Here is a 25,199-nt window from a genome sequence, read left to right on the forward strand (position 1 = left end):
CTTTATAATAGATTCAGTCCACTCTCTGACTGTGTCGTTGGTATGGAAATGCTTCAACAAGGAGAGTGCCTTCCTCTATCTTTTCTCTTGTTCTGTGGTGATTTTTTTTTTTAGAAGTTATTATTTTTTAGAACAGTTGTAGGTTTACAGCACAATTGAGGGGAAGGCATAGAGATTTCCCACATACCCCTGACCCCACACATGCATAGCTTCCCCCATTATCAACATCCCTCACCAGAGTGGCACATTTTTTACCAGAGACGAACCTAAATTGATACATCATAATCACTCAAAGTCCATAGTTTACCTTAGGGTTCACTCTTGATGTTCTCTGGGTTTGGATAAATATATAACGACATATCTACCCTTATATAATCACGCAGAATAATTTCACTGCCCTAAAAATCCTCTTTGCTTTGCCTGTTCATCTTCCACCCCCAACAACACTTAGCAACCACTGATCATTTTACTGTCTCTATAGTCATGCTTTTTGTATAATATCATATGGTTGGAATCACACAGTATGTAGCCTTCTCAGACTGGTTTCTTTTACTTACTAATATGCACTTAAGCTCCATGTCTTTTCATGGCTTCATAGATCATTTCTTTTTAGTGGTGAAAAATATTCCAATGTCCAGATGTACAAAATTTTTATATCCATCCTCTTACTAATGGGCATCTTGGTCATTTCCAGGTTTTGGCAATTATGAATAAAGCTGCTCTGAACATCCATGTGCAGGTGTTTGTGTAGACATGTTTTCAACTCATTTGGGTAAATACCAAGGACCATTATTGCTGGATTGGATGGTAAAAGTATATTTAATTTTGTAAGAAACCACCAAACTATCTTCCAAAGTGGCTGCACCATTTTGCATTCACACCAGCAATGAATGAGAGTTATTGTTGGTCCACATTCTTATCAACACGTGCTTGCTCTCTCTCTCTCTCTCTCTCTCTCATCAACATTTGGTTTTGTCAGTGGCCTGAATTTTGACCATTCTAACATTTATATAGTGATATCTAATTGTTGTTTTACTTTGCATTTCCTTGATGACATAGGATGTGGAGCATCTTTTTATTTGCTTATTTGCTATCTGTGTATCTTCTTTGGTGAGGTATCTGTTAAGGTCTTTAGCCCAATTTTTAATTGGGTTGTTTGTTTTCTTTTCTTTTCTTTATTTATTTGAGAGAGAAAGAGCACAAGGGAGGGGAAAGGCAGAGGGAGAAGGAGAGGGACAAGCAGACTCTCCACTGAGCATGGAGCTGGACGTGGGGCTCGATCCCATGACCCTGAGATCAAAACAGAGCTGAACTCAGGAGTCGGAGGCCCAACTGGCTGAGCCACCCAAGTGCCCCAATTAACAACTCATTTTAAGCAGAAAAATTTATGTTTTGAATTCTGTTACCAACTTCTCCACATTTTTACTTAGTTCCTGTTTAATTAAACTGAAGCCTAATCATAGAAAACTGTAAAGGCAGAAGAAGAGCAAAGAGAGAGAGAGAGAGAGCAAGCACGTGTGAGTGGGGGGGGGGGAAGGGGCAGAGGGAGAAGGAAAGAGAGAATCTTAAGCAGGCTCCACACCCAGCACAGAGCCCTACGCGGGGCTCAGTCCCAGGACCTTGAGATCATGACCTGAGCTGAAGTCAGACACTTAACCAACTGAGCCACCCAGGCACCCCAAGGGTTGTTTGTTTTCTTATTCTTGATTTTTAAGAATTCTTTGTATATTTTAGATAACAGTCCTTTTTTATGTTTTTGGGTTTTGGTTTTGCTTTGTTTTGTTTTGTTTTTTTGCAAATATTTTTTCCCAGTCCCTGGCTTTTCTTCTCATCCTCTTGATGTTGTCTTTTGTAAAACAGGAGTTTTTAATTTTAATGAAGTCCTGCTTATTCATTATTTCTTTCATGGATCATGTCTTTGGTCTTGTATCCAAAAAGGCATCACCATACCCAAGGTCATGTAGATTTTCTCCTATGCTATCTTCGAGGAGTTTTACGGTTTTGTGTTTTATATTTATGTCTATGATCCACTTTGAGTTAATTTTCATGAAGGATGTAAGGTCTATAACTAGATTCATTTTTTTGGCATGTGGATGTCCAGTTGTTCTAGAGCCATTTGTTAAAGAGACCATCTTGGCTCCATTGTATTGCCTTTGTCAAAGATCAGTTGCCTAAATTTATAGGGATCTATTTCTAGACTCTGTATTCTGGCCCATTGATCTATCTGTTCTTTCACGGATACCACTGTGTCTTGATTACGGTGGCTTTATAGTAAGTCTTGAAGTCAGGTAGTGTCAGTCTTCCAAATTTGTTCTCCTTCAATATTGTGTTGGCTATTCTGTGTCTGTTGAGTCTCAAAATAAACATTAGAATCAGTTTGTTGGCATCCATAAAATAATTTGCTGGTATTTTGATCGAGAGTTGTAGTGATTTTTTTTTTTTTTTAGAGAGAGAGAGAGCGCAGAGGGAAAGGGAGAAAATTTCAAGCAGACTCAGGGCTGAGCACAGAGCCTGACATGGGGCTCGATCTTATGACCCTAAGATCATGACCTAAGCCGAAATCAAGAGTTGATCACTTAACCAACTGAGCCACCCAGGTGCCCCAAGATTTCTAGTGATTTTTACAGTGATTAAAACTGCACTGTCTAATATAGTAACCAGTAGCCACAAGTTCTTGAATGAGTCCTTGAAATATAGCTGGTCCAAATTGAGATATGCTGTAAGTGTAAAATACACACAGGATGTTGAAGACCAAATATAAAAAATAGTGAAAATGTATTAATTGTTTTATATTGATTACATGTTGAAATGACTATATTTGGTGTATGTTGATATGATAAATATATTATTAAAATTAATTTTTCTACTTCAGCTTTTTAAAAAAATAAAGCTCCACGAAAATATAAAATTGCCTATGTGGTTCACATTATATTTATATTGGACAGAAAGGTTTTAGAGAGCCTGGAAATGCAACTGTTTTCTGCTCTGTTCACTAATGCTCTTCCTAGCTGATTGACTGGAAAGCCAAGGATAGTTTACAGAAAAATATCTAGTATTATTTTAGTGTAGACTTGGAGATCCTCCTAACTAATCTATAAGAGTCCTTGAAAATCTGTTAGTCAATTCTGCTTAAATTATTTCCATCTCATGGAAATATCTCAAAGTTGAATCCCCTTACTCTGGTAGACACTATAGACTATCTAACTACAGACACTCATTCTCAACTCTCTTCCTTGATGCTTTACACTTTGAAGGCTACACATTTTTAAAACTTTCTTAGTCTCCTCACATAGCTTGATATGCCCAAATAACACAGCTTTAGCCAATGAAACATAGCTGAAGCCTGCCGAGGTATAATTCTTGTAAAGGTTTTTGTTTCTCTGGCAAAAAAAAAGGATAGCTGCCACTCCTGAAGCCTCCCACTCCTCACTATTTTTTCTCTCCAATGCAGACGTGTTCCTAACACTTCAGCCTCCAACTTGTGTCTAGGAAGGCCAGGCCAAGAGAATCACATAAATCTGTGTCTGTCTCTTTGTTGAGCTGCTGAATCCATGTCAACCGTCACTCAACTTCAGACCTCTTGTAACTGCAAAAGTAATCTGCTAGCCATGTCAGCAGCTGTAAATTAGGATTCCTGTTACGTGCAGCTGAATGTACTCCCAAATGATAAATTGAAGCAGCTATTCCCCGAGTGTTCAGATTTGGAAACTTGGTGCCATCATTGACTGCCTCCTTTTTACCAAAAACTAAAATTTATTACTGGACCCTACAACTTAATCTACTTTGTTATCTGTCCCATGCACTCCTATCTTTTCAATCTCATTCTTCTCGTCATAGTAAAATCCTTTGTTATGTAATTCCTAGATGATATGACAGATGCCACTTTCCTCTTCAAACCTTTTAAAATGATCTTTTATTTCTGGGGTGCCTGCTTGGCTTCATAGGTTCAGTTTCCAGCTCTTGAGTTCAGCTCAGGTCATGATCTCAGGGTCGTGAGATTGAGCCCAGCACTCAGCAGTGAGTCTGCTTCTCTTTTTCTGCCCTTTTCCTTGGCCCCTCTCCTCACTCGTGCTCTCTCTCTCAAATAAATAAATCTTTTTAAAAAATTATCTTTTATTTCTAATCAATGAAGGTCAAGTGGTGTAAAATGGCAAATAATTCAAGGTCCTTCACAATCTGTTCATAATCTATCTTTCTAGGCTTCACTGTCCCCACTAACATACATATATATTTTATCTAGTTCACATAGTATTTCTCAAGAGTCTCCCTAAATATTTATATAACTCCTTAACACCCTTAACTATAGCACTGCTTCTTCTGGGGTACTTTGCCTCTCCACAGCATGTGAAAAGACAGCCTACTTTTTTAAAAGCTGATGATGTGTACCTCCATACTCATATTATCTTATCCCTCTCTAGCCAAAAGTGAGCCCTCCCATCCTGTAGCTCTTTTGGTCATGCACAAATTTCACTAAGTCCCGGGTATATATAACAAGCACTGTGCTGGGTATCAGGAATTGAATGATGAGAGGACAAAGTCCATGCCATTAATGGACCTACTGATGTGTGAAACAGACAGAAAAAGATAATAACAGTATACAAAGGTCACTTAGCCCAACCTTGAGGGGGCAGCCTTTTAGAAGGTAATGCCTGAAGCAAAATGAAGAGTGAGTAACCCAGCGAAGAAGCAGGCAAGGTCAACTGAGAAAGAAGAAATGAACAGCAAAAGCAGAAAGACAAGAAACACCATGCTAGGTTTAATGCCTACAAGCAGTTTGCTGCTGCTGAATGTGCGTTCAGTCAATGACCAGACTTTATAGAGATGAATGGCAATTTGATGGACTAAAATGCCCTCAGATTTGATTTGGTGGCAAACATTTTTATAATACCGCAGTCTTCCCTATGACAGGGCTATTAGTAATACTTCATTTTAGTGTTTTTTTTTTTTTTGGAAAAATAAAACACAAAATGATCAGCTCATGTATCCTGACAAAATGATCGACCGCTCCTTTTTTTTTTTTTGCATTCTTCCTCCTAATTCTTTGTGGAATTTAATCTCTAGTGGGTGTAAGTATAAGAAAATAAGAAAATATATATAAAAATTAATCCTTATTTGCTAAACTATGCAATGATGTAGTATCTACACATAATAATGAAGAGATCATATGGTTCCGTTCTTACACTATCATGGGAACTTGTCCTTGTGAGAAGAGTTGATTCATTAAGGTGTCACTAACAGCTGTAGCAGATCAAGTCTAAAACCTCAATTGCTTAGCACAATGAAAGTGTGTTTCTAGTGGACCTGACAGGTCATGTGAGCCTTTCCACTTGAGTGTTTCTTCTTCAAGTACTGATTTGGTGATACCTCCATCTATCCTGTAGCTCTATCTTTTTCAACATGTTCCCAGGTACTTTTTCACTATTCTAGTTGGTTGGAGAAAGGAAAGAACATACCAAACTTGCACTTCTATGCACTAAATCATTTCTGCTCATATTCCTTTGGTTGGAACTTCCTAAGGGCAAGGGAGGTCTGGGACTGTGGTTGCCTTATGAGTCCTGGAAAAACAGAAAGTGAGTTTGGTGAACAGTAAATAAGCCAGGGCACAGGGGACAATTAATGGGTAAATTAATTCATTCCATGTGATGACTTTGTGCTAAAAATTTAAAGGGTTAATATACTGTATCAGAAGAACAAAACTACGTATTACAATTATATTGCTTTTCTCTACTAAAGGTGTTTAAGTTCATTTATTGATTGATTCACTCATTAATTTCCATAAGCATACACTGAGAGCCTAATATAAGCTAGGCATTATATTAAGAGAGATTATAAAGAGACACATACCAGAGATATTGACATGGAATAATTTGTCTCTCCATCTGGTGGAGTGCTTGTCCCAAAGTAGGTGCTCATTAAGTGTTTGTTGAATTAATTATTCAATAAATGATCATGAACATTGGAACATGCACTATTATAGGGCTGCAGTAATCACCACAGAGGTGATGGAGTAACAACATTTTATATTGTATTGGGCTATCTGAATTCCAAAAAGCTGCCCTGGGTGTATTTTGGCTATTTGTTGGAGAGATAAAAACCTCATGTACTGATTTGCTTCCACTGTTCATTAATTCCTTAGCTAAATACTAAAACACCTAGAACAGTGCCAAATACCAAAGGAACACTCAATTGTATGCTATTTAATGAGGATGATGACAATAAAAGTTACAAGTCTGGAAAATGAATAGCATTGCTATGATCCCATTTTAACAAGCTAGATGGTTTTTCAAAATTGCTACATTTAGGAATTGGGGCTTTTTCTTCTTTTTCTTTTCTTTTTTTTTTACCCCTAAAGAGTATTTTTCTAAAGGAAATGGAAAGTTGTTGCCATCCAGTATGGCATTTATAATTCTTTTATTGATAATACATTCTTTCTGAAAGACATGTGGGTGTTAGGTAACCATAAAGAGGAAAATGTGTGAATTTGTGGCAAAGGAATTTAAATCAATCAATTTATCAGCTTACAAAATTTTGGGACGTTAGAGAGTATTGTAAGACTAATGAATCATCAAGAAATATTTCTTAAAAATATGGCACAATAAATTAATGCTTTGTCATACTCTCTCTCCCAAATGATACAAATGTAGAACAATAAAAGATACAATCTAAATAAGATAATCAGTAGGCTATCTCTAGCCTCATAACCAGGAAAGATATTTCTGCATACGCAAAGAGTACAGAAAACTGAGAGCTATAAAAATGGCAGGCAGTGGCAGCTAAGAGCTTGGCTCCTGCCAGGGAACAAAGCCTAAGTGTTTCATACAAGGTGACCTAACAAGATAGAGACCTACACTTAAAGCCAGGGGTTTAGAGTGATCCTTAACAATACACAGGAGAACCTGGGAACCTGCCACTGCATGGGTTCATGACTTCCTGAGAAACTCTGGGCCCAGGTAGGCCAGAAGACAGATGAATTCTGATGACAAGAGAGTGGAACAAAATAGCATCTATTTTGTGAATAAATGTGTAAATATCCCAATATCATTGCAGAGAAGGATCCCAAACCTAGTTTTTGCCTGGGAGCTATAAACAATCAGGTGGAGGCAATATCCAAATTTTTAGATAAGAAAGGGAGAGTGGAAAAAAAAAGACAAATAAAATTCAAAATATAAATTTTTCTGCTTAAAATGAGTCATTAAGTCAAAATTTCAAAGTATGAAAAAAAATAGAACACTACAAAATGAACCATAGATACAGATTTAATTTCAGATACAGTATTTATTTACAGAATTTGAAAAAAAACTTTAAATAGAATTTTAATGCTCAAAATGATAAATACAATAATTCCTTAAAAGAAATAATTATGTATAGAATAATGTTTTTGGTTTTTATTTTTTTTATTTTTTTAGAAGATTTTATTTATTTATTTGACAGAGAGAGAGAGCGAGAGCAGGAGCACAACCAGGGGGAGTAGGAGGAGAAGCAGGCTTCCCACTGAGCAGGGAGCCCGATGTGGGGCTCGATCCCATGACCCTGGGATCATGACCTGAGCCGAAGGCAGATGCTTAGCGACTGAGCCACCCAGGTGTCCCGTTTTTGTTTTTCAAAGTAAGCAAAGATTATGAAACAAAAACAGAAATGATACAAAAACTGAAAGATATATTTTAAAACCTATTCATGTATTAAAAATGAAAAGCATAGGTTACCTGGGTGGCTCGGTCAGTTAAGCATCTGCCTTCAGCTCAGGTCATGATCCCAGGGTGCTGGGATTGAGTCCTGCATCTAGCTCCCTGCTGCTCAGTGGGGAATCTGCTTCTCCCTCTCTCTCTGCCCCTCCCCCATCCCCCTGCTCCTGTGCACGTGCTCACTCTCTCTCTCAAATAAATAAATAAAATCTTAAAAAAAAAAATGAAAAGCATAGTCTTTGAAATTAAAATATATATATATGATAATACAAAATACAAAAATATCTGCCAAAAGATTCATGAATTGGAAGATTCACCCAAAATGTAGCAGAAATAAAATGGCATTAGAAATATGAAAGAGTAAAAATAAACATGAAAGAGTAATCAATTTCTATGGAGAATAGATTGAGAGATTCTAGCACATTTTTATTGGTTTGCATAAAGGGATGATGGTTAATTTTCTGTGTCAACTGTCTAGGCTGTAGTGTCCAGTTTTTGGTCAAGCACCAGTTTAAATGTGGCTGTGAAGGTATTTTGTAGATGTGATTAATCACAATCAGATGACTTTAAGTAAAGCAGATTACCTCCATAACATGGGTGGGCCTCATCCAATCAGTCGAAGGCCTTTAAGAGCAGAAGTTTTCCAGGAAAGAAGGAATTCTGTCCTAAGACTGTAATAAAGAAATTCTACCTGAGTTTCCAGGCTACTGTCCTACTCTATGGATTGCAGACTCAGTCTTGCAATATCAACTTTTACTGAATTCCAGGCCTGCCACCTTGCTCTATAAATTTCTGACTTGCCAGCCCCCTAAATTGCATTAGTCAATTCCTTAAAACAAATATCCGTCTCTCTCTGGATATAAACTATTGGTCTGCTTCTCTGGAGAACCCTAACTGATATAAATAGAATGGAAACGATGGAATGAAACCAATATTTAAAAAACTTAGGTATGGCGTTTTTCTAGAGCCAAACAAAAACAGAGTCCTCAGGTTAAAGGAAAGTGGATTCCAAAATCTGAGTAGGATAAATACAGAAAAATCCAAACATATTTATTGAAAATACAAAATAATAATCTTGAGAAAGAAAGAAGAAAAAAAGAGAGAGAGAGAGAGGAAGGAAGGAAGGGAGGGTGGAGGGACAAGGGAGAGAGGGAGGAGGGGACACAAGAAAGCAAGCAAGCAACCAGGGTGAGAATTCAGGTCACCTAATAAAAATGGCAATTGGAGAAGCAGCGGGAGATTTAATTATCAGCAACAACAGAGGCCAGAAAACAATGAAGAGATAGATATAAAGTCCTGTGAGGAAAATACCTGAAACAAAGAATTTTTAAACTCAGCCAAATTACACAATAATAAAGATATTTTCAAAAATTTGTAAGAGAGTTTATCAAACATCAATCCCTCAGTAAAAGGATTATTAAAGAATTATCTGAGAAAGAAGAGTTAACAAATTGGAAGGCATGGGTCTTAAGAATTGATGATACGGAGGAAGTTGATTAAAAATGTAGGTTAATTAATTCATTATTATTATTATTATTATTTAAGGTTTTATTTATTTGAGAGAGAGAGAGAAAGAAAGAGAGCACAAGCGGGGTGAGGGGCAGAGGAAGAAGCAGACTCCCATTGAGCAGGGAGCCCAATGCAGGGCTCCATCCCAGGACCCTGGGATCATGACCTGAGCCAAAGGCATTCGCTTAACCAACTGAGCCACCCAGACTCCCCTATTTTATTTATTATTATTATTTTTTAAAAGGTCTTTTCATTTATTTTAAAGAGAGCACACACACACAAACACACACACACATGCACGCACGATTTGGGGAAGAGGCAGAGGGAAAGGGAAAGAGAATCCTTAAGCAGATTCCCTGCTGAGCGTGCAGCCTGACAGGGGCTCTATCTCATTTCTGGTCCAGCATGTAAGAAGCTTAGAAGTTGCCACTCCCTCCTAGAAAAAAGTAAAAATCTGGACAAATTGGAAAAATCAAGAACTCTTCTTAGCCCCATCAAGGAAGTGAGGTCACAGGAACAAACCACTGCCCTCAATTCGGAGACACGTGAATTCAAAGAATTACAGTTTACTGGAGCAGAAACCTCCAAGGGAACCATTCTTAAGGTGGAAAAGCCTGAATTATATTTGACAAATTTCTGGAGACACAGTGGACAAGTCTGAAGGTTAAAGACTCCAGGGGAGCTCAGTCACTGGGGGGCCCTGCAATACTGTGAGTTTTACCTCCATGAACTTGACCAGCTTTTCATAGTATATACCAGAAAAACATCTGCATATAGCAAAGGGAGGGTGTAAGGAACAACTTTGAAATATATCAGCATATTCTGTTCTTAAAGAGGCCTGCCTTTAAGAGAATTTTTTTTTAACAGAACCTAAACCACTGAGGTTTTACCAGAGCTTAACTGACCTAGGGAGGTAAATACCCAACTCTAACCCCTTCTAGCCATCCACTCCTATCTGAAGGGGACTGGGGAGCTAAGAAGCACTTGTGATGTTTACATCTTTGATGCACAGGCTCACCTGAAGTCAAAGAGCTGATCTCTGGACATTGAAATGCTTGTGCTTCCCCCCACCCCTTGCTTCGCTTTACCAAAGTCCTGTTTACAGCAGTTCCTTCAACAAGTGCCTCAAGTCTGGCTGTCAAGAAAAAAATCACAAGGCAGACTAAAGGCAAAACACACGCGCACACACACACACACACACACACACTTTGAAAAGACAGCAAATATCAGAACTAGATTCAGAAATGATAGGAATATGGGACTAACAGACCAGGAATTTAAAACAGCTATGATTAATATCTTAAGAGCTCTACTCAATAAAGTACACAGCATATAAAAACAGATGGACAATGTAAACAAAGAGATGACAATTCTGAGGAAATATCAAAAAGAAATGCTAGAGACCAAAAATGGTAACAGAAATGAAAAATGTCTCTGATAGATTAATTAGTAGACTGAGTGTGGCTGAGGGAAGAAAAAAATCTCTGAACTTCAAGACATGTGAATAGAAACTTCCAAAATGGAAAAACAAAAAGGTAAAAACACAAAAGAAAAAAAAAGAAACAGAATATCCAAGAACTGTGAGGTGACTACAAAAGGTATGACATATGTGTAATGGGAATACCAGAAGGAGAACAAAAAAAAGAACAAAAAAAAATATTTAAAGCAATAATGACTGAGAATTTCCCTTAAATTAAATTAGACACCACACCACAGATCTAGGATGCTCAAAGAACACCAACCAGTATAAACTTCAATAAAAACTACACCTAGGCATATTGTATTCAAACTGGAAAAAAAATCAAAGATAAAGAAAAAGTCCTGAAAGAAGCCAGAAGAACAAAATCACCTTACCTATAGAAGAGAAAAGATAAGAGTTACATCTGCCTTCTCTTCAGAAAGCATGCAAGCAAGAAGAGACTGGCATGAAATGCTTGAAATATTGAGAGAAAAAAATCCACCACCCTAAATGCTGTATCCTCCAAAATTATCCTTCAGAAGTGAAGGAGAAATAAAGACTTTCTTAAACAAACAAAAACCAGGAAAATGTGTTGCCAATGGAGAAGGACAATGATGTAGATCTGAACTTAGATCTATATAGAAAGCGAGCATTGGAGAAGGAATAAGAGAGGGTAAAAGGAAACTTATTATTTTTTTCATATTTTTAATTAAGCTAATAGACAACATTTTGTTTAAAATAACAACATATTCAATTATGTATACTTGTGTGTGTGTGTGTAAAGCATACACATATGGTTATGAATACCTATGTATAATGAATGACAGCAATGATACAAGGGATATGAGTGAAGAATTAGAAATATTTTGTAATTATAAGGTACTTGTACTATCTTGTTATTTGAAAGTGGACTTAAAGTAGTTGTAAGTGCATGTTTCAAACTCTAGGACAACCACAAGCAAAAAAAATACACAAGTAAAAAAAACGGGAGTCATATAAAACATTTAATTAAAACCACAAATGCAGGAAACATGCGGAAGACAAAAATAAAAAGAAAGAACAAGGGCCAAAAATAGAAAATGGTAACCAATATGGTAGATATTGATTCAACTGTTTCAGTAATCAGTAATCACTTTGAATGTCAATGGTTTGAATTCGTCTATTAAAAGGTAGAGATTGTCAGAGTGGACCAAAAAAGAAGACCCAACAATATGTTGTCTATAAGTAACCCACTTTAAATATAAAGACACATATAGTTCTAAAGTAAAGAGATGGAGAAAGATATACCATGCTAATGCTAATCAGAAGAAAGCAGGAGAATCTCCTTTAGACCTCATAGTAAGGAAAGTCCTCAAGAATAAATTGCCAAGAAGACATGGCAATTCTTTATGTGTTATCCACCTAAAAACAGTGTCAGAAAGAGAAATAGGTGAATCCACTACTATAGTTGGAAACTTCAATACCCCTATATCAGATATAGACAGGCAGAAGATCAGTAAGAACATAGTAGAACTTGAAGTGCCATAAATCAACTGGATATAATGGGCATGTATCAACTAGTTCATCCAGCAACAGAAGAATATATATTCTTCTCATGCTCATATGGAACATTCACCAAGATAGACCACGTTTTGGACCATAAAACACACCTTCACAAATTTAGAAGGATGGAAAGTATGCAGTGTCTGCTCTTAGACACAGTGGAATTAAAGTAGAAATCAGTAACAACAAGATAGCTGGAAAATCCCCAAATACTTACAGATTAAACAATACAGTTCTAAATAACACATGAGTCAAAGAGAAATTTAAAAAATAGTTTGAACTGAATGAAATTGAAAATAAAACATCAACATATGTGGGATGCAGAAAAAGCAGTGCTTAGGGGAAATATGTAGCACTTACTGCATATATTGAAAAAGAAGAAAGATCTAAAATTAATCATCTAAGCCTCTACCTTAGGACACTAGAAAAAAGAAATAGGAGAAAGAAATAATAAAAATTAGAGCCAAAATCAATGAAATCAATAGAGAAAATCAACAAAACTAAAAGCCGGTTCTATGAAAAAAATCAATAAAATCAATATGCTCGGCAAACTAAGAAAAAAGATGAAAAGACACAAATTACTCACATCAGAAATGAAGGAAAGGACATCACTACAGATCCCATGGATATCAAAAGGCTAAAAAGGCAATATTATAAACAACTCTATGCCCACAAATTGGAAACACTAGATGAGATGGACCAATTCCTTGAAAGACAATCTGCTAAAAATCACACAAGAAGAAATAGACAATCTGAATATGCCCATAACTATTAAAGAAATTGAGTTGATAATAACCTCCCAGAACAGAAAACACTAAGCCCAGATGAGTTCCCTGGTGAATTCTATCAAACATCTAGGGAAGCAATTATACTAATTCTCTATAATCTCTTCTGAAAGATAGATCCTGTGTTGCTGGTCTTTTGGGCTGATACCTGGAGACGGTCTCAACTTGTGATAGTGACCAATGTTTTATGGTTAATTGTTTTATTTCAGGATGTTTTGGAAAAGTCACTCCTGCAGAAGCTGCTAGACAGGATGCTATTGCGTTCTTGTCTAAGCTGTAAAACAGGATGCTAGTGTGGTTTTGTCTTAGCTGTCCTGGCTCCCTGTTTTCTTGTTGGTGACCCTGGCCCTGACTACCTAAATGTCTAGTTAACCTTGAACATTACTGCTATTATTGTCACCATCAATAACCCAGAAAATTATTTCAAGTAACAGTTTCAAGAGAACTAACTACTCCTTTCTTATTATTTTTAAAGTCAGTGACATTTAAAAGTACAACCAAGTTCATGATAGAACACGAAGATCTTGTAACTCTAATGGAATACAAACAATCTCCAATTTTTTTCTTCTCCTTTTATGGAAACACTCACTCAGTATCTTCCAATAATAACCCATTTGCCACATCTCATTGCTACTTCTTTCTTTGTAATCTTTTAAAATGATTATGAAATAAAGTAAGTCAACAGCACAGGCCTCATCAGAACATATATTTGTTGATAAAATTTTGCTTTCCTGCAATGTTCCTCAAGATAATCTTCAAAAACCTGTTAACATTGCATACCTATTAGAATTACCAGAAGAGCTTACAAAAAAAATTGACAATGCCAAGTGCTGGAGAAGATGCAGAGCAATAGGAATTCCCATAGATTACTGGTGGGGAATGTAAAATGGTGTAGCCACTCTGGAAAACAGTTTGACAGTTTCTTATAAAGTTAAACAGACACCTACCAATAATACCTAGCAATCCTACAGATATTTGCCCAAGAGAGATAAAAATATATGGCCACACAAAAACATTCATGCAAACATTGAGAGTGGATTTGTTTATTTGCCTAAAACTAGAAGCAACTCAAATATTTATGAGCTAGCAAATAGTTTATCTATATAATGAAATACTACTTAACAATAAAAATGGCATTCAGTAACAAGGATAAATCTTAAATGCATACTGATATGATAAAGAAGCCAATTTCCAAAAGTTGTATAAACTCTGTGTGATTTTGTTTATATGACAGTCTGGCAAGAGCAAAAACTAAGGGAATGGAAAACAGATTAGTGATTTCCTGAGGCTGGGCCTGATGAAGAGAATGACTACAAAGGGACACAGGAGAACTTTTTGGGGAGATGGAAATGCTCTGCGTTATGATTGTCATAGTGGTGGTGGTTATATGATTGTATGTCAAAATTCATAAACCTTACACTAAAAAGAGTGAATTTTTCTATCAATTATATCTCAATAAACCTTTTGAAAAGAAAGAGGAAGAGGGGAAGGAGGAAGAGTAGGAGGAGGAAGAAAGAGGATAGGAAGGAAAAACAAATGAAGGATGAGCTGTGTGAGAGAATTGTTTGAGGACAACGCCTTCATGATCCTGGGATTTGTGTCGATCAGGCCCTGGTCTTGCGTAAAATCAACCTTCCCTCTCTGGTGTTGGATTCTCCCCACCCATCTACTCACTCCCTTCTGATCCTCAGGATGGAGCCCAGCTCCAACCGTGCACAGGAAATATAAGAAACAAAACAAAACAAAACAAAATAAAACAACAATAAAAAAATCGCATCTCCAGGATGTGATGTCGTAGCTGAACCTGAAACCGGTAGGGTTGTGTGCACATGTGGCCCTTTCTCCAAAAAGCTGTTCTGGAAAAGGGAACTTGACAAGACAGAAAGGGGGCATTAAAATTAAAAAGGAACTAAACAGTGTAAATTATTCTACAAGTTCTTTTTTATTTCTAGGGGGTTTTTTTTGGTCTGTTTTTCTTTGACTTTGTCCCATTTCTGCCATTAAAATATATATATGTTGGTAGAGGCAATAGGTTACATGTTTTTTAATATGATTTTGAAATGACAACTCAGATCACATTTTAAAAAGCACAGTCCAAAACACATACAAAATAATTTAAAAGGATTCCACAATTCATGCCTTTTCCTGAATGATATTAAGGGGTTCCAAGTCATAATACCTAACAGTTTTTCTCCGGTCTGTTCCTGCCTTACCCCCATACTCCATGGACCCCGTGACTCACCAAAACCTAAAATATTTCTTTCCCATTCATCACTGCCTACTTGGCACTCTGCCTTTAGGCAAAATGCTGTCCACTCACCATGCTTTTCCAGAGTCCTCATTGTGGCTTCATAGGGAGTATTCCCCTTTTTGTGTCTTGGTTTTCTTTTGAGAATTCCTCTTGGGCGTCTTTAGTTCATTTCACCCCTTCCCATAGCAATTCTGCATTTTCGGAAGAGGAGGGATCTCTCAAAGGTTATGGAATATAGAAAATGAAGCCACTTCCTGAGTGTCCAAGTTTCAAAATAATGTTCTTAAAAAAGAAAAACAATATGACAATCAGAAACAAGTTCTAATTAACTTACTGAATTTTATTTACTCTAAGACACACATTTCCTCACACTCATACATCTCTTGAAATCAATTAATATTGTGTCATAGTTTAGAGAGCAGCATTTACTTTTCTTCATGACATATAATAAATATTATATCTTTTAATCAGAGGCCACTCAGATTTGATGCAGTTCTGTAAACACAGAATTAATTGTTTTCCAAACACTCAGAAGATACTGTGCAACCTAGAACAAGCAACCTGAAATCTCTCTCTTCTGTCTCCCTGAAATCCAACCTTCCCAGGCCTGTCCAACATATCATTTTTCCCCGAACACTTTATTATATATATAAAGAAACTTAAAAAAAAATTGTAGCATTTAAGCCCAAGCAACATAACTGGTAAGGAAGGAGAAGAAACCAAGAAATCAGAGTTCAGTTTTGATGAGCACAGGTAGGCTTCTAGCACTTTCTATTAGTAATTTTACCCTATCTCATTTATTAGGAGGAGCCTTATGAGGCAGGACATGTAATATCTCTATACTAGTTCTTTCATTTACAAAATACTAACATAATTTACAAAGTTCATCGTAATAACATCGCTGATTCATTTCTCTGAATGCCTGAAATTGAGTAGCTCTATCAAAACTGGACAGTTCTCTTTATTCTTTCATTCCTTGACAGACACTTTGGTTGTTTCCATACCTTGGCCATTGTGAAAAATGTTGCTATGAGCATGAGAGTGCAAATATCTCTTTGAGATAAAGATTTCATTTCCTTTGGATATGTATCCAGCAGTGGAATTACTGGATCATATGGTAGTTCTGTGTTTTTAATTCTTGAGGAACCTCCATACTGTTCTCCAGAGTGATTGCACCAGTTTGCATTCCCACCAACAGTGCACAAGGGTTCCCCTTTCTCCACAACCTCAACGACATTTATCATCTCTTTTTGATATTGGACAATCTAACAGGTGTGAGATGATATCTCATTGTGGTTTTGATTTGCATTTCCCTGATGATGAATGATGTTCAGCATCTTTTTATATTCTTGTTAGCCATTTATATGTCTTCTTTAGAAAAATTTCTATTTGGTATGTCTAAATTGGGTACCACTGGATATTATTCATTCTTAAAAAAAAAGGAACTCATGTCATTTGCAACAATATTGATGAACCTGTAGGATACTATGCTAAGTTAAATAAGCCAAACAGAGAAAGACAAATACTCTGTGGTATTATATAATCATATATATGTAGTCATATATCGTGTAGTTGAACATATAGAAACAGAGAGTGGAATGGAGGTTTCCACAGCCTAAGTAGTTGGAAAAATAGGGAGATGCTGGTAAAAAGGTACAAACTTTCAGTTATGTGATACATAAGATCTGAGGATCTAATGTACAACCTGGTAACTATAGTTTATAATACTATATTTGTATAATTAAAACCTACTAAGAGAGTAGAACTCAAATGTTCTCTCTCACATGAAGGTAAACATGTGAGGTATTGGATGTATTATTTAACTCAGTGTGGGAAATCCCTTCACAATGTATACATATATCAAATCATCACATTGAACTCTTTAAATGTCTTACAATTTAATTTGTCATTTGTATCTCAGTAAACCTGGAGAAAAAAAGACAATGGCATTACTTTGGCTAGATCATAGAGGGTGAGGAGGGTCAGGGTATTTCTTTGTAATTAAAAGCTTCCTCGGAAATTAGACTTGTTTTAAATTTTGACATGAAAGACATGATTGCATTAAGAAGATTAGCCTTTGGTCATTATTTTTTGGGAAATGTCTATTCTAATGGAATAAGTTAAAGGAATGTATACCAATGTATGCCTCAGTGAATAACTGGGCCAGAGGAGAACATATTTATCACAGATTCGTAACAAATGACTTATATCCTCTTTTATCCCATAAGGCAGTAAGGCTTCCCCTCTGGGGAATTGGTAATTTATGTCAAACAGGTAAAGAATAATAGTTTGTTTTCATAGGTTCATTTTCTTCCTTTTAAACTAAAGAAATTATAGCACCACTGTGAGATTTGCTACTTCAGCATTACTGCCATTATGATAAATAAGAACATATATATTTGCTCTATTTATTGGTTAAAAGTGTTAAATGACATTTATACTAAGGTAGACTAACATGCCATTTGCTAAATTGTGGATAGACTTTTAGACACAGAGGCCTTGCAAGTTACCTCTTATGTCGCATAATGACCCCAAGTTCCTAAAAAATGGTGTTTCCAATCTCATACATTTTTTTTCTTACCTCTTATGTCTGTCTAGAATCTCAGTTATAGGTATAAAAATTGGAGTGATAATTGATAATTATTAAGTAGATATCTCCTGATGTTAAACGTCATTTCAGGAACAAATGTCACTATCAGATAGTTTTAGATTTAATACTCTCAGTGTTTTGGCATCCTATACTGAACAATTTACTGCATATTACTAGAGCTGGGGACATTTGAACTTATAGATAGGTATATGATGATGCGACTAGGCAGTCTATAATTTTGATGAATAGGATTCTTATTCCTTCAGTAAATGATATGTTTTTCCCTCTGTATACTCTAACATTGTTACTGTATATATTCTGGTTTCATCAGATCTATTTTCATTTTTTGTGTCTGTGTGTTCTTTTCTGAAATAACTTTGGTCTTTTGATATGTGGCTTGTTTTTCCTCATATTGTAATACTTTGTTTATGTCTTTGCCATTTAAAAATTTATTTATTATTTTTATATTTATGATCTTTAATTGTATGTATGAGGTTCTTGGGGTATAATCATGTTGTTTCCTATGTGAGATCAATTTTAGCTAACTATGAGGTTTTGGTTTAAAGTATTTCCCTTATAAAAATTATTTGCTCTTACCAATTAATTCAGAGATATTCTCCCACTAGGACCACTTTTTACTGTTAATTTTGATGTATAATTCCCTGATGTAAGAATAAAGTCTTTATGTTGCAGGTAGTATACATTGGAACCATAAACTTTTTGATGGTAGCTCTAAGACTATGAATTCTCAAGACATACCATATTATTCCCACCAAAAGAGCAGGCCAATATAATCAAGTTTCCCTGTTGTCTATATCTGCTGGACTGGTGGACAGCTTTTGTGGTCTGTCTTTTCAATGAAGATGTAGCCATCAAAACCTTGGCTTTATGTGGGCAGTCTAAATGTCAACTTAACTAACCTAGGTCCAAGTACTCTTATGTTCCTGATAGCCTTTCAGACTCTCATTGGTTATCAAGATCTGGAATCTTCCTGAGAAACCTCTTGGTCAACCCATTTTGCTACTCCTCTTTTTTTTTACCCCAGTAGTTTCCCCTTAAGTTTATGGGAGCTTAAATATGCTTCTTAATATTTGTTATATTTATTCATGTCTTCTTTTTGCTTTGTAATTAAAGTGTAACACATCATCATAAATAAGAATATATCATTTATTAAGCATATGCTAATATTACTCTTACATATTTAGCTTTTAATAGACTGATATCCCCATTAGTCATCTCATCTTTTAAAATATCACCCTGTCGGGGCGCCTGGGTGGCTCAGTCATTAAGTGTCTGCCTTCGGCTCAGGTCATGATCCCAGGGTCCTGGGATCAAGCCCCACATCGGGATCCCTGCTCGTCAGGAAGCCTGCTTCTCCCTCTCCCACTCCCCCTGCTTGTTTTCCCTCTATCGCTGTGTCTCTCTCTGTCAAATACATAAATAAAATCTTTAAAAAAAATAAAATAAATAAAATAAAATATCACCCTATCTGGCTCCAGGAAATATGTACACTGTTACTCTATGGTAGAGATTTTTCCTTTTTATCTGTAGTAAAACTCAAATCCATTAAAAAATGTAGCATCCATGGATGTGATTACTTCATCCACAGACATAACAAAAGGAGTACAGCCTTAATAAACATGAAAATTGAGTTTCTTCATTAACATACTACATTTGGATGAGTGGAAATTTGTATGCTGTCTGATTTAAAACCTTTTATTTTCTTCATCTGAAATTCAGAGAAGTACATTTATAACACAACTTCTTGTAATAATTCAATATGTCTTTTGACATTTTTTTTAGAAATGCCACCCAAATTACTAATGCTAATTATATTACTGCTGAAAGAAAAGTTAAGAACATGTTGAATATCAAGATCCTGATGTTCTAAATAGTATGGAATGGGCTATTCTTTGTAATCGTTATGAAAACCAAATTGGTCAAAGAATCTATTCAGAGACTGTCATAGTGTTGTTTTCAGTTTCTGGCCATATTTCATGATCATACTAGCCATTAGCATAGGTATTTTATCAGAGCTAAATGTGCCAGATTAAGGGTGACTGAGATTCGGGGACAAGAAGGGTCCCCTGAAGTTCACAGAACATACCCTCCTGTAACCATAGTATTAGTAGCAAAGAGAAGGGAAGAGAATGGTGTGTGAGGAATAATAGGTGGAGGCTCAAGTGGGCACATCTGTATCAGATTTAATAATATGGACAATTGGCTGTCCTCACATTGTCCAGGCTAAGCCAGTCCGAGAGTTAGCATCATCTAGGAGAGATCCAGCTCAGATTTCAGACTTTGAAAAGGCTGGGGAAGAAGTAAGAAGCAGTGATATTACTTCTAGGCTATGGCTATCACTTGCAAGGGAATCAAAGAAGTATTAAATAAAGATCAAAACACAATTGACTGGAGTCAATCTGGCCAAGAACTGAGCTAAAAATTTTGAAGGACAATTCCCCACTGTAAGGTTAAAGTCTTTATATTTCCTTTGTCAAGGGCCAAATTCATTACCAAAACTAAGATAAATCTGAATCTTTAGGTGTGGGTCAATAGATGGGGAGAGAGGGAGGGACAAAGGCAGGTCTATGTTGATATAGCTGAATACATTGGAAGGGCTCAGGGAAGTTAATTAGACAAGACACTGGATCAGTAGAGTTTGCTTGTTTTGTTGGTGTATAATCACAAACATTTCAATACATGTGCTTGTAATATACAGTCGGTTCATTCAATTTCTTTCACTTACTCTTAGAAGAGGAAATTTATATTAATCCATTAACATGATAATTGTGACAAAGCAGAGCTGTAGATGAATTTGTTTATAGGGTTAAAATATGTTTTTGATAATGGCTATAGCTCACTCTTATATGTTAAAGAAAAATATAGTTAGGATTATTAGATAATAGAGTCTTAATAAATGGAATGTACTTTCATTAACAATTCCTCAAGTTTTTAATTAGTGCCTGTTTACAGAGGCTGGTTTTATATTTTATACATTAATGCTATAAAAACTCTTATTTTCTCTCCATTCTATTGCACAATTTATGCTTCTCAAGATTGTGCCACAATTGTCTTTGTTTCTTGTAATTGTTTTAAATTTATATATGAAGCTAAAGTTGTATAATGGAACCTCAGTCTGGAGCTTCTGGATGGTCTTCCATTCCACAGATATAACTAAACAACAATCAATTTTAAAATAAATGAAGGCATCAACTCTACATTTATTTTAAAAGAAACATGGTTTCAGGGGCACCTGGGTGGCTCAGTAGGTTAAGTGTCTGTCTGCCTTCAGCTCAGGCATGATCTCAGGATCCTGGGATCGAGCCCCGCATTGTACTCCCTGCTCAGTGGGGAGCCTCCTCCTCCCTCTCCCTCTGCCACTGTCCCTGTTTGTGCTCCCTCCCTCTCTTTCTCAAATAAATAAATGAAGTCTTAAAAAAAAGAAACATGGTTTCTGTATCATGTACCCAATGTGTCATTCTCAATAGGAAACAGAAATCTCTTTATATGGATGAACCACTATTATATTGTTCCTGTCTTTTCCCATTAATCATGAGCTGAAATAAGCATGTGGATTCTATTAATAATAATCGAGAAGGATATTGCCATTTATATTATTAGTCAAAGCCTCATTTTTTAAAGATTTATTTATTTATTTGAGAGAGAGAGAGAGAGCATGCATGAGCAGGGGTTTGGCGGGGGCAGGGGGAGAGGGAGAGAGAGCAGACTTCCTGCTGCGTATGGAGCCCCACGTGGGGCTCGATCTCACGGTCCTGAGATCATGACTAGAGCCGCAATCAGAGTCAGGTGCTTAACCAACTGAGTCAACCAGGTGCCCCATCAAAGCCTCATTTTTATTAACATTGTTTCTTGATAGGAAAGGCATATCTATGATGTGGGAAAAAATTGGGAATGGAAATCCCTATATTCTCTTTTGACTTGGTCTGTACATTTAGGGTGTCCAACAACTACTATCTGCTAGGTCCTTGGCTACCTTTAGCTTTTTTACTGTCCTTTCAAAAATACTACTGTTCTATTTTGACTCTGTGACTCATGCAAAGAAAGTTTAAACTTAAAAAAATGACATATTTATGATATGTGACTTTTAATGTCACACACCCAATATCTAATGCCAAATCTTGATTGTTTTTCACGTTTTGTAGAGACGGTAGCTATGTGAAAAATGCCCAAAAAAATGTCCCACATGATTTTTCCACTTAGTTTTGGTGTCTATTATTTGTTTGTTTTACCCTTAAAAGATAATAATTATAGGGCGCCTGGGTGGCTCAGTTGGTTAAGCGACTGCCTTCGGCTCAGGTCATGATCCTGGAGACCCAGGATCGAGTCCCGCATCGGGCTCCCTGCTCAGCAGGGAGTCTGCTTCTCCCTCTGACCCTCCCCCCTCTCATGTGCTCTCTCTCTCTCAAATAAATAAATAAAATCTTTAAAAAAAAAAAGATAATAATTATAGACAATTGTATTATTCTTTCTAATTATTTTCTATGGAAAAAATATATTTTATGAGAAAATCTGTGCCAATTTGAAGCAAAATGTACAAAATAACTTTAAGAACCCAACCTTTGTAAGTTGAAAGACTGCCTTCCCTTACTTTATATCACTGTGGTAGAATACTTCTAAAAGAATAATGATTAGACTTGTCTTGGGACTTTAAAATAAGCAACTGTGCTTCGAGTGAATGGTTTGAATCTCAGTGAATTAAGCTTAATAAAGGCTTTCAAATCCTCAGTGTTCAAGTAATGGGGGTGCAGAAACATTCTGTTGAAGAGCAAATTTGTTTTGAAACAACGGGCTTTTCTTCTCTTTGTGGTTTGAATTATTTTGGAAGTTTAGTGTTCTAGAAACATGGAGACCGACTAGCAGAATATCTTTCCTCCTCAAGAATGTCACATGCCCATATGTAGTTTATATAAAATGTATGAGTTGCCTCTCTTCCTCACCCTCTCCTCCCCTGAGAGGGTAGAAGGAGGTAAGCAGGGTCCAGTGTAATTAGATCTTTCTGGTAGATCCATCTCAGATGGGGTTTAGAGCTTGACTGGTCAGGCTGACTGTTCCAACATGTAGTAACATTTTGGTCCTAACCAAAACGGATAAATGTCCTACTTATGAAGGAATTATGCTTAAGTGCCCTCCTTAGTAAGTACTACTCTTTAATAAAAGTTAAACTATGGAAAGTAAGACTTAACTACTTGTAACCTTAGAATGAGGGTTTAGAACCTTTGTGAGAAGGCTCACAAGGTCCTTTTTAGCTATCCCTAGCCTTGACCAGCATACATGTGACAACAGGAATCGTTAAGAAGAGAGGAAAGGAGAAACTACTTTCATTCTGACTTACAGGACTTTTGAGTGGAAACTTAGTCTCATTCACCCTTGATCCTAAAGTATTCATGCAAACCCACTACATTTTTTGATGTTTCTCCTCTTTAAAGATGGCTTTTGCCTGGCAGGCTTCGAGTTAATGTGGGTTGCAAATCATGCATGGGGAATTTGTAAGATGTTTTTGCATACAACTGTTGACACAATCACATATATTAATGAACATATAAATAGTGCAGAATTGTAAGGGATGTTTTAGTCATCAAAATGGCATTATCTAATCAGTGCTAACTCATAGCTATTAAAAATCTGAATAAAGGCATAACTATCATTTACACCACATCCTTATTACCAAAAGCAAGATTTTCCATCCTTGACAAGGAAAGGATAGGTGAGTCAATATTTCTCATTTTGCTGTTCCAGACCCTCTAAAATATGACCGATCTCATTTATTCTTCTTCATTCTTTTCCTTGCTGCCTTCCTTCTTGAATTTAAGAAAGATTGCTCAATTAGCTAATAAATACAAAACACTGCATTTGACATTAAAGAAATACAAAAAAAAAATAAAAAGAATCTTTTCTATAATAATGTATATTCTTGTGATGAGGAAAATACATATGCATGTAGTTAAAATAGGACACAGGGTATGATTAAGTAAGATTTAAACAAGATTTAGAAAGTCATTTTTTGGGGTGGCTATTTATGTGAGCTCTTTTCTCTCTATCATGGAAAACAGCCATGCTTCCTCAACTTGTTCGTTTATCTCACATCATCCCTGTGACAAATGTCTACCTCTACATTTGTGAGTTTCTCATGCATGTTCCCTTGACATAGCCTGGACGTCCCTAAGCCCTACTGCTTCAAGTGCCAACTCAAGACTCACTGTTTCTGTGTCATTTTTCTTAACTGTGCCAGTCATAGTGATCTCTTCCTCTTTTCAACAATTATTGTTTTTAGTATCACCCTGTTCTGTATTATTTTATCTTTTATGTATAGACTCTATCTTTACAATTGATGATTAATTAAGTACAAGAAGAAATAATACCTTCTGCTTCCCTGTAACCCCAATTTTTGCCTTGCAAATTTTTAACAATAGAAGGGATTTGAACAATGGAAAATAGAATCAGAGAATACAGAAAGGATGTCATGATAAATTATGCTTCCTCTTCCCGTTCCATTGGCAACAGAAATGCCTGGTTCACAGATTTCAGATTCCATTGTCATGTATGTAATGCTGTTTTATAGTTTTACACACAATTTTTAAATGAATGGGTAATAAACAAATCTAAAATTTTAGCAACCTGTCACCAGGTGGTGACAAAGTCACAGTGGTGCATAGTTCGAGCAATTCCAGATGGTAAATCACAAACATACTTGAACATGCAGCAATATTACACAAACATATACACATGTAATTTCAGATTCTTTTCTAACTACTTTCTGTTCTAAATTCTGGAAGTACACAAGGATCCTAAACCCAGGTTGAAAGTGAGACTCTCTTCTATTCCTACAAACCCAGTTTTTTGTATGTTCTCTTTCCTAGTCTCCTGAGGCACACAATTCATGTATGTATCATTTTGTCTTGTTTCGCTATCAGGGAGACCCTTACGTGTCAAAAGATTGGCCTCTATTTTTCCTCTCAGTTTAAAATTACTAATACTTCCTGGATTCTTGTTAAAACTTTCCTTTTTTTTTTTTCTTTCTTTAAATGCCAGAAAGAGAAAAGATTAAACAAGATAAAACAAATCATTCAAATTTTCAAACAATTTAAAACTTTACAGCTACTACTTACCAAAGGAGAAATTTGGTCTCTCATCTGGGGCCCCTTATCCTATGATTTTGTTTTAGTCTTTCAAACTTACCTCCTACACGGCAATATATATATGCCAATTAAATATAGCTCCGGTTGCTGCCTTCCAAATAAACCCATATTTTCCAGACCCCATACATTTATCATGCCTGTATATTCCATACTTTTTCTGACATTCAGAATCTCACCGTTATTTCAGGTACAACCCAGATGTTACCACCAACAGGTAGCCTTCC

The 25,199-nt window shown here is 36.2% G+C and overlaps 1 long non-coding RNA gene across 2 annotated transcripts in view; it reads right to left on the bottom strand.

Annotated features, from left to right (window-relative positions):
• Positions 1-24,995, bottom strand: part of LOC116645691 — an 84,015-nt gene extending 59,020 nt beyond the window's left edge. For both annotated transcript variants that reach the window (XR_004301996.1, XR_004301994.1), the window contains exons 1-2: positions 24,946-24,995; positions 15,298-15,510 (exon numbers count right to left, since the gene is read on the bottom strand). This is a non-coding gene — a long non-coding RNA (uncharacterized LOC116645691). The remainder of the gene's footprint in view (positions 1-15,297; positions 15,511-24,945) is intronic.
• Positions 24,996-25,199: the final 204 nt, after the last annotated feature.

Source organism: Phoca vitulina, unplaced genomic scaffold (genome assembly GCF_004348235.1).
Source record: "Phoca vitulina isolate PV1807 unplaced genomic scaffold, GSC_HSeal_1.0 scaffold33, whole genome shotgun sequence".
NCBI lineage: Eukaryota > Metazoa > Chordata > Mammalia > Carnivora > Phocidae > Phoca > Phoca vitulina.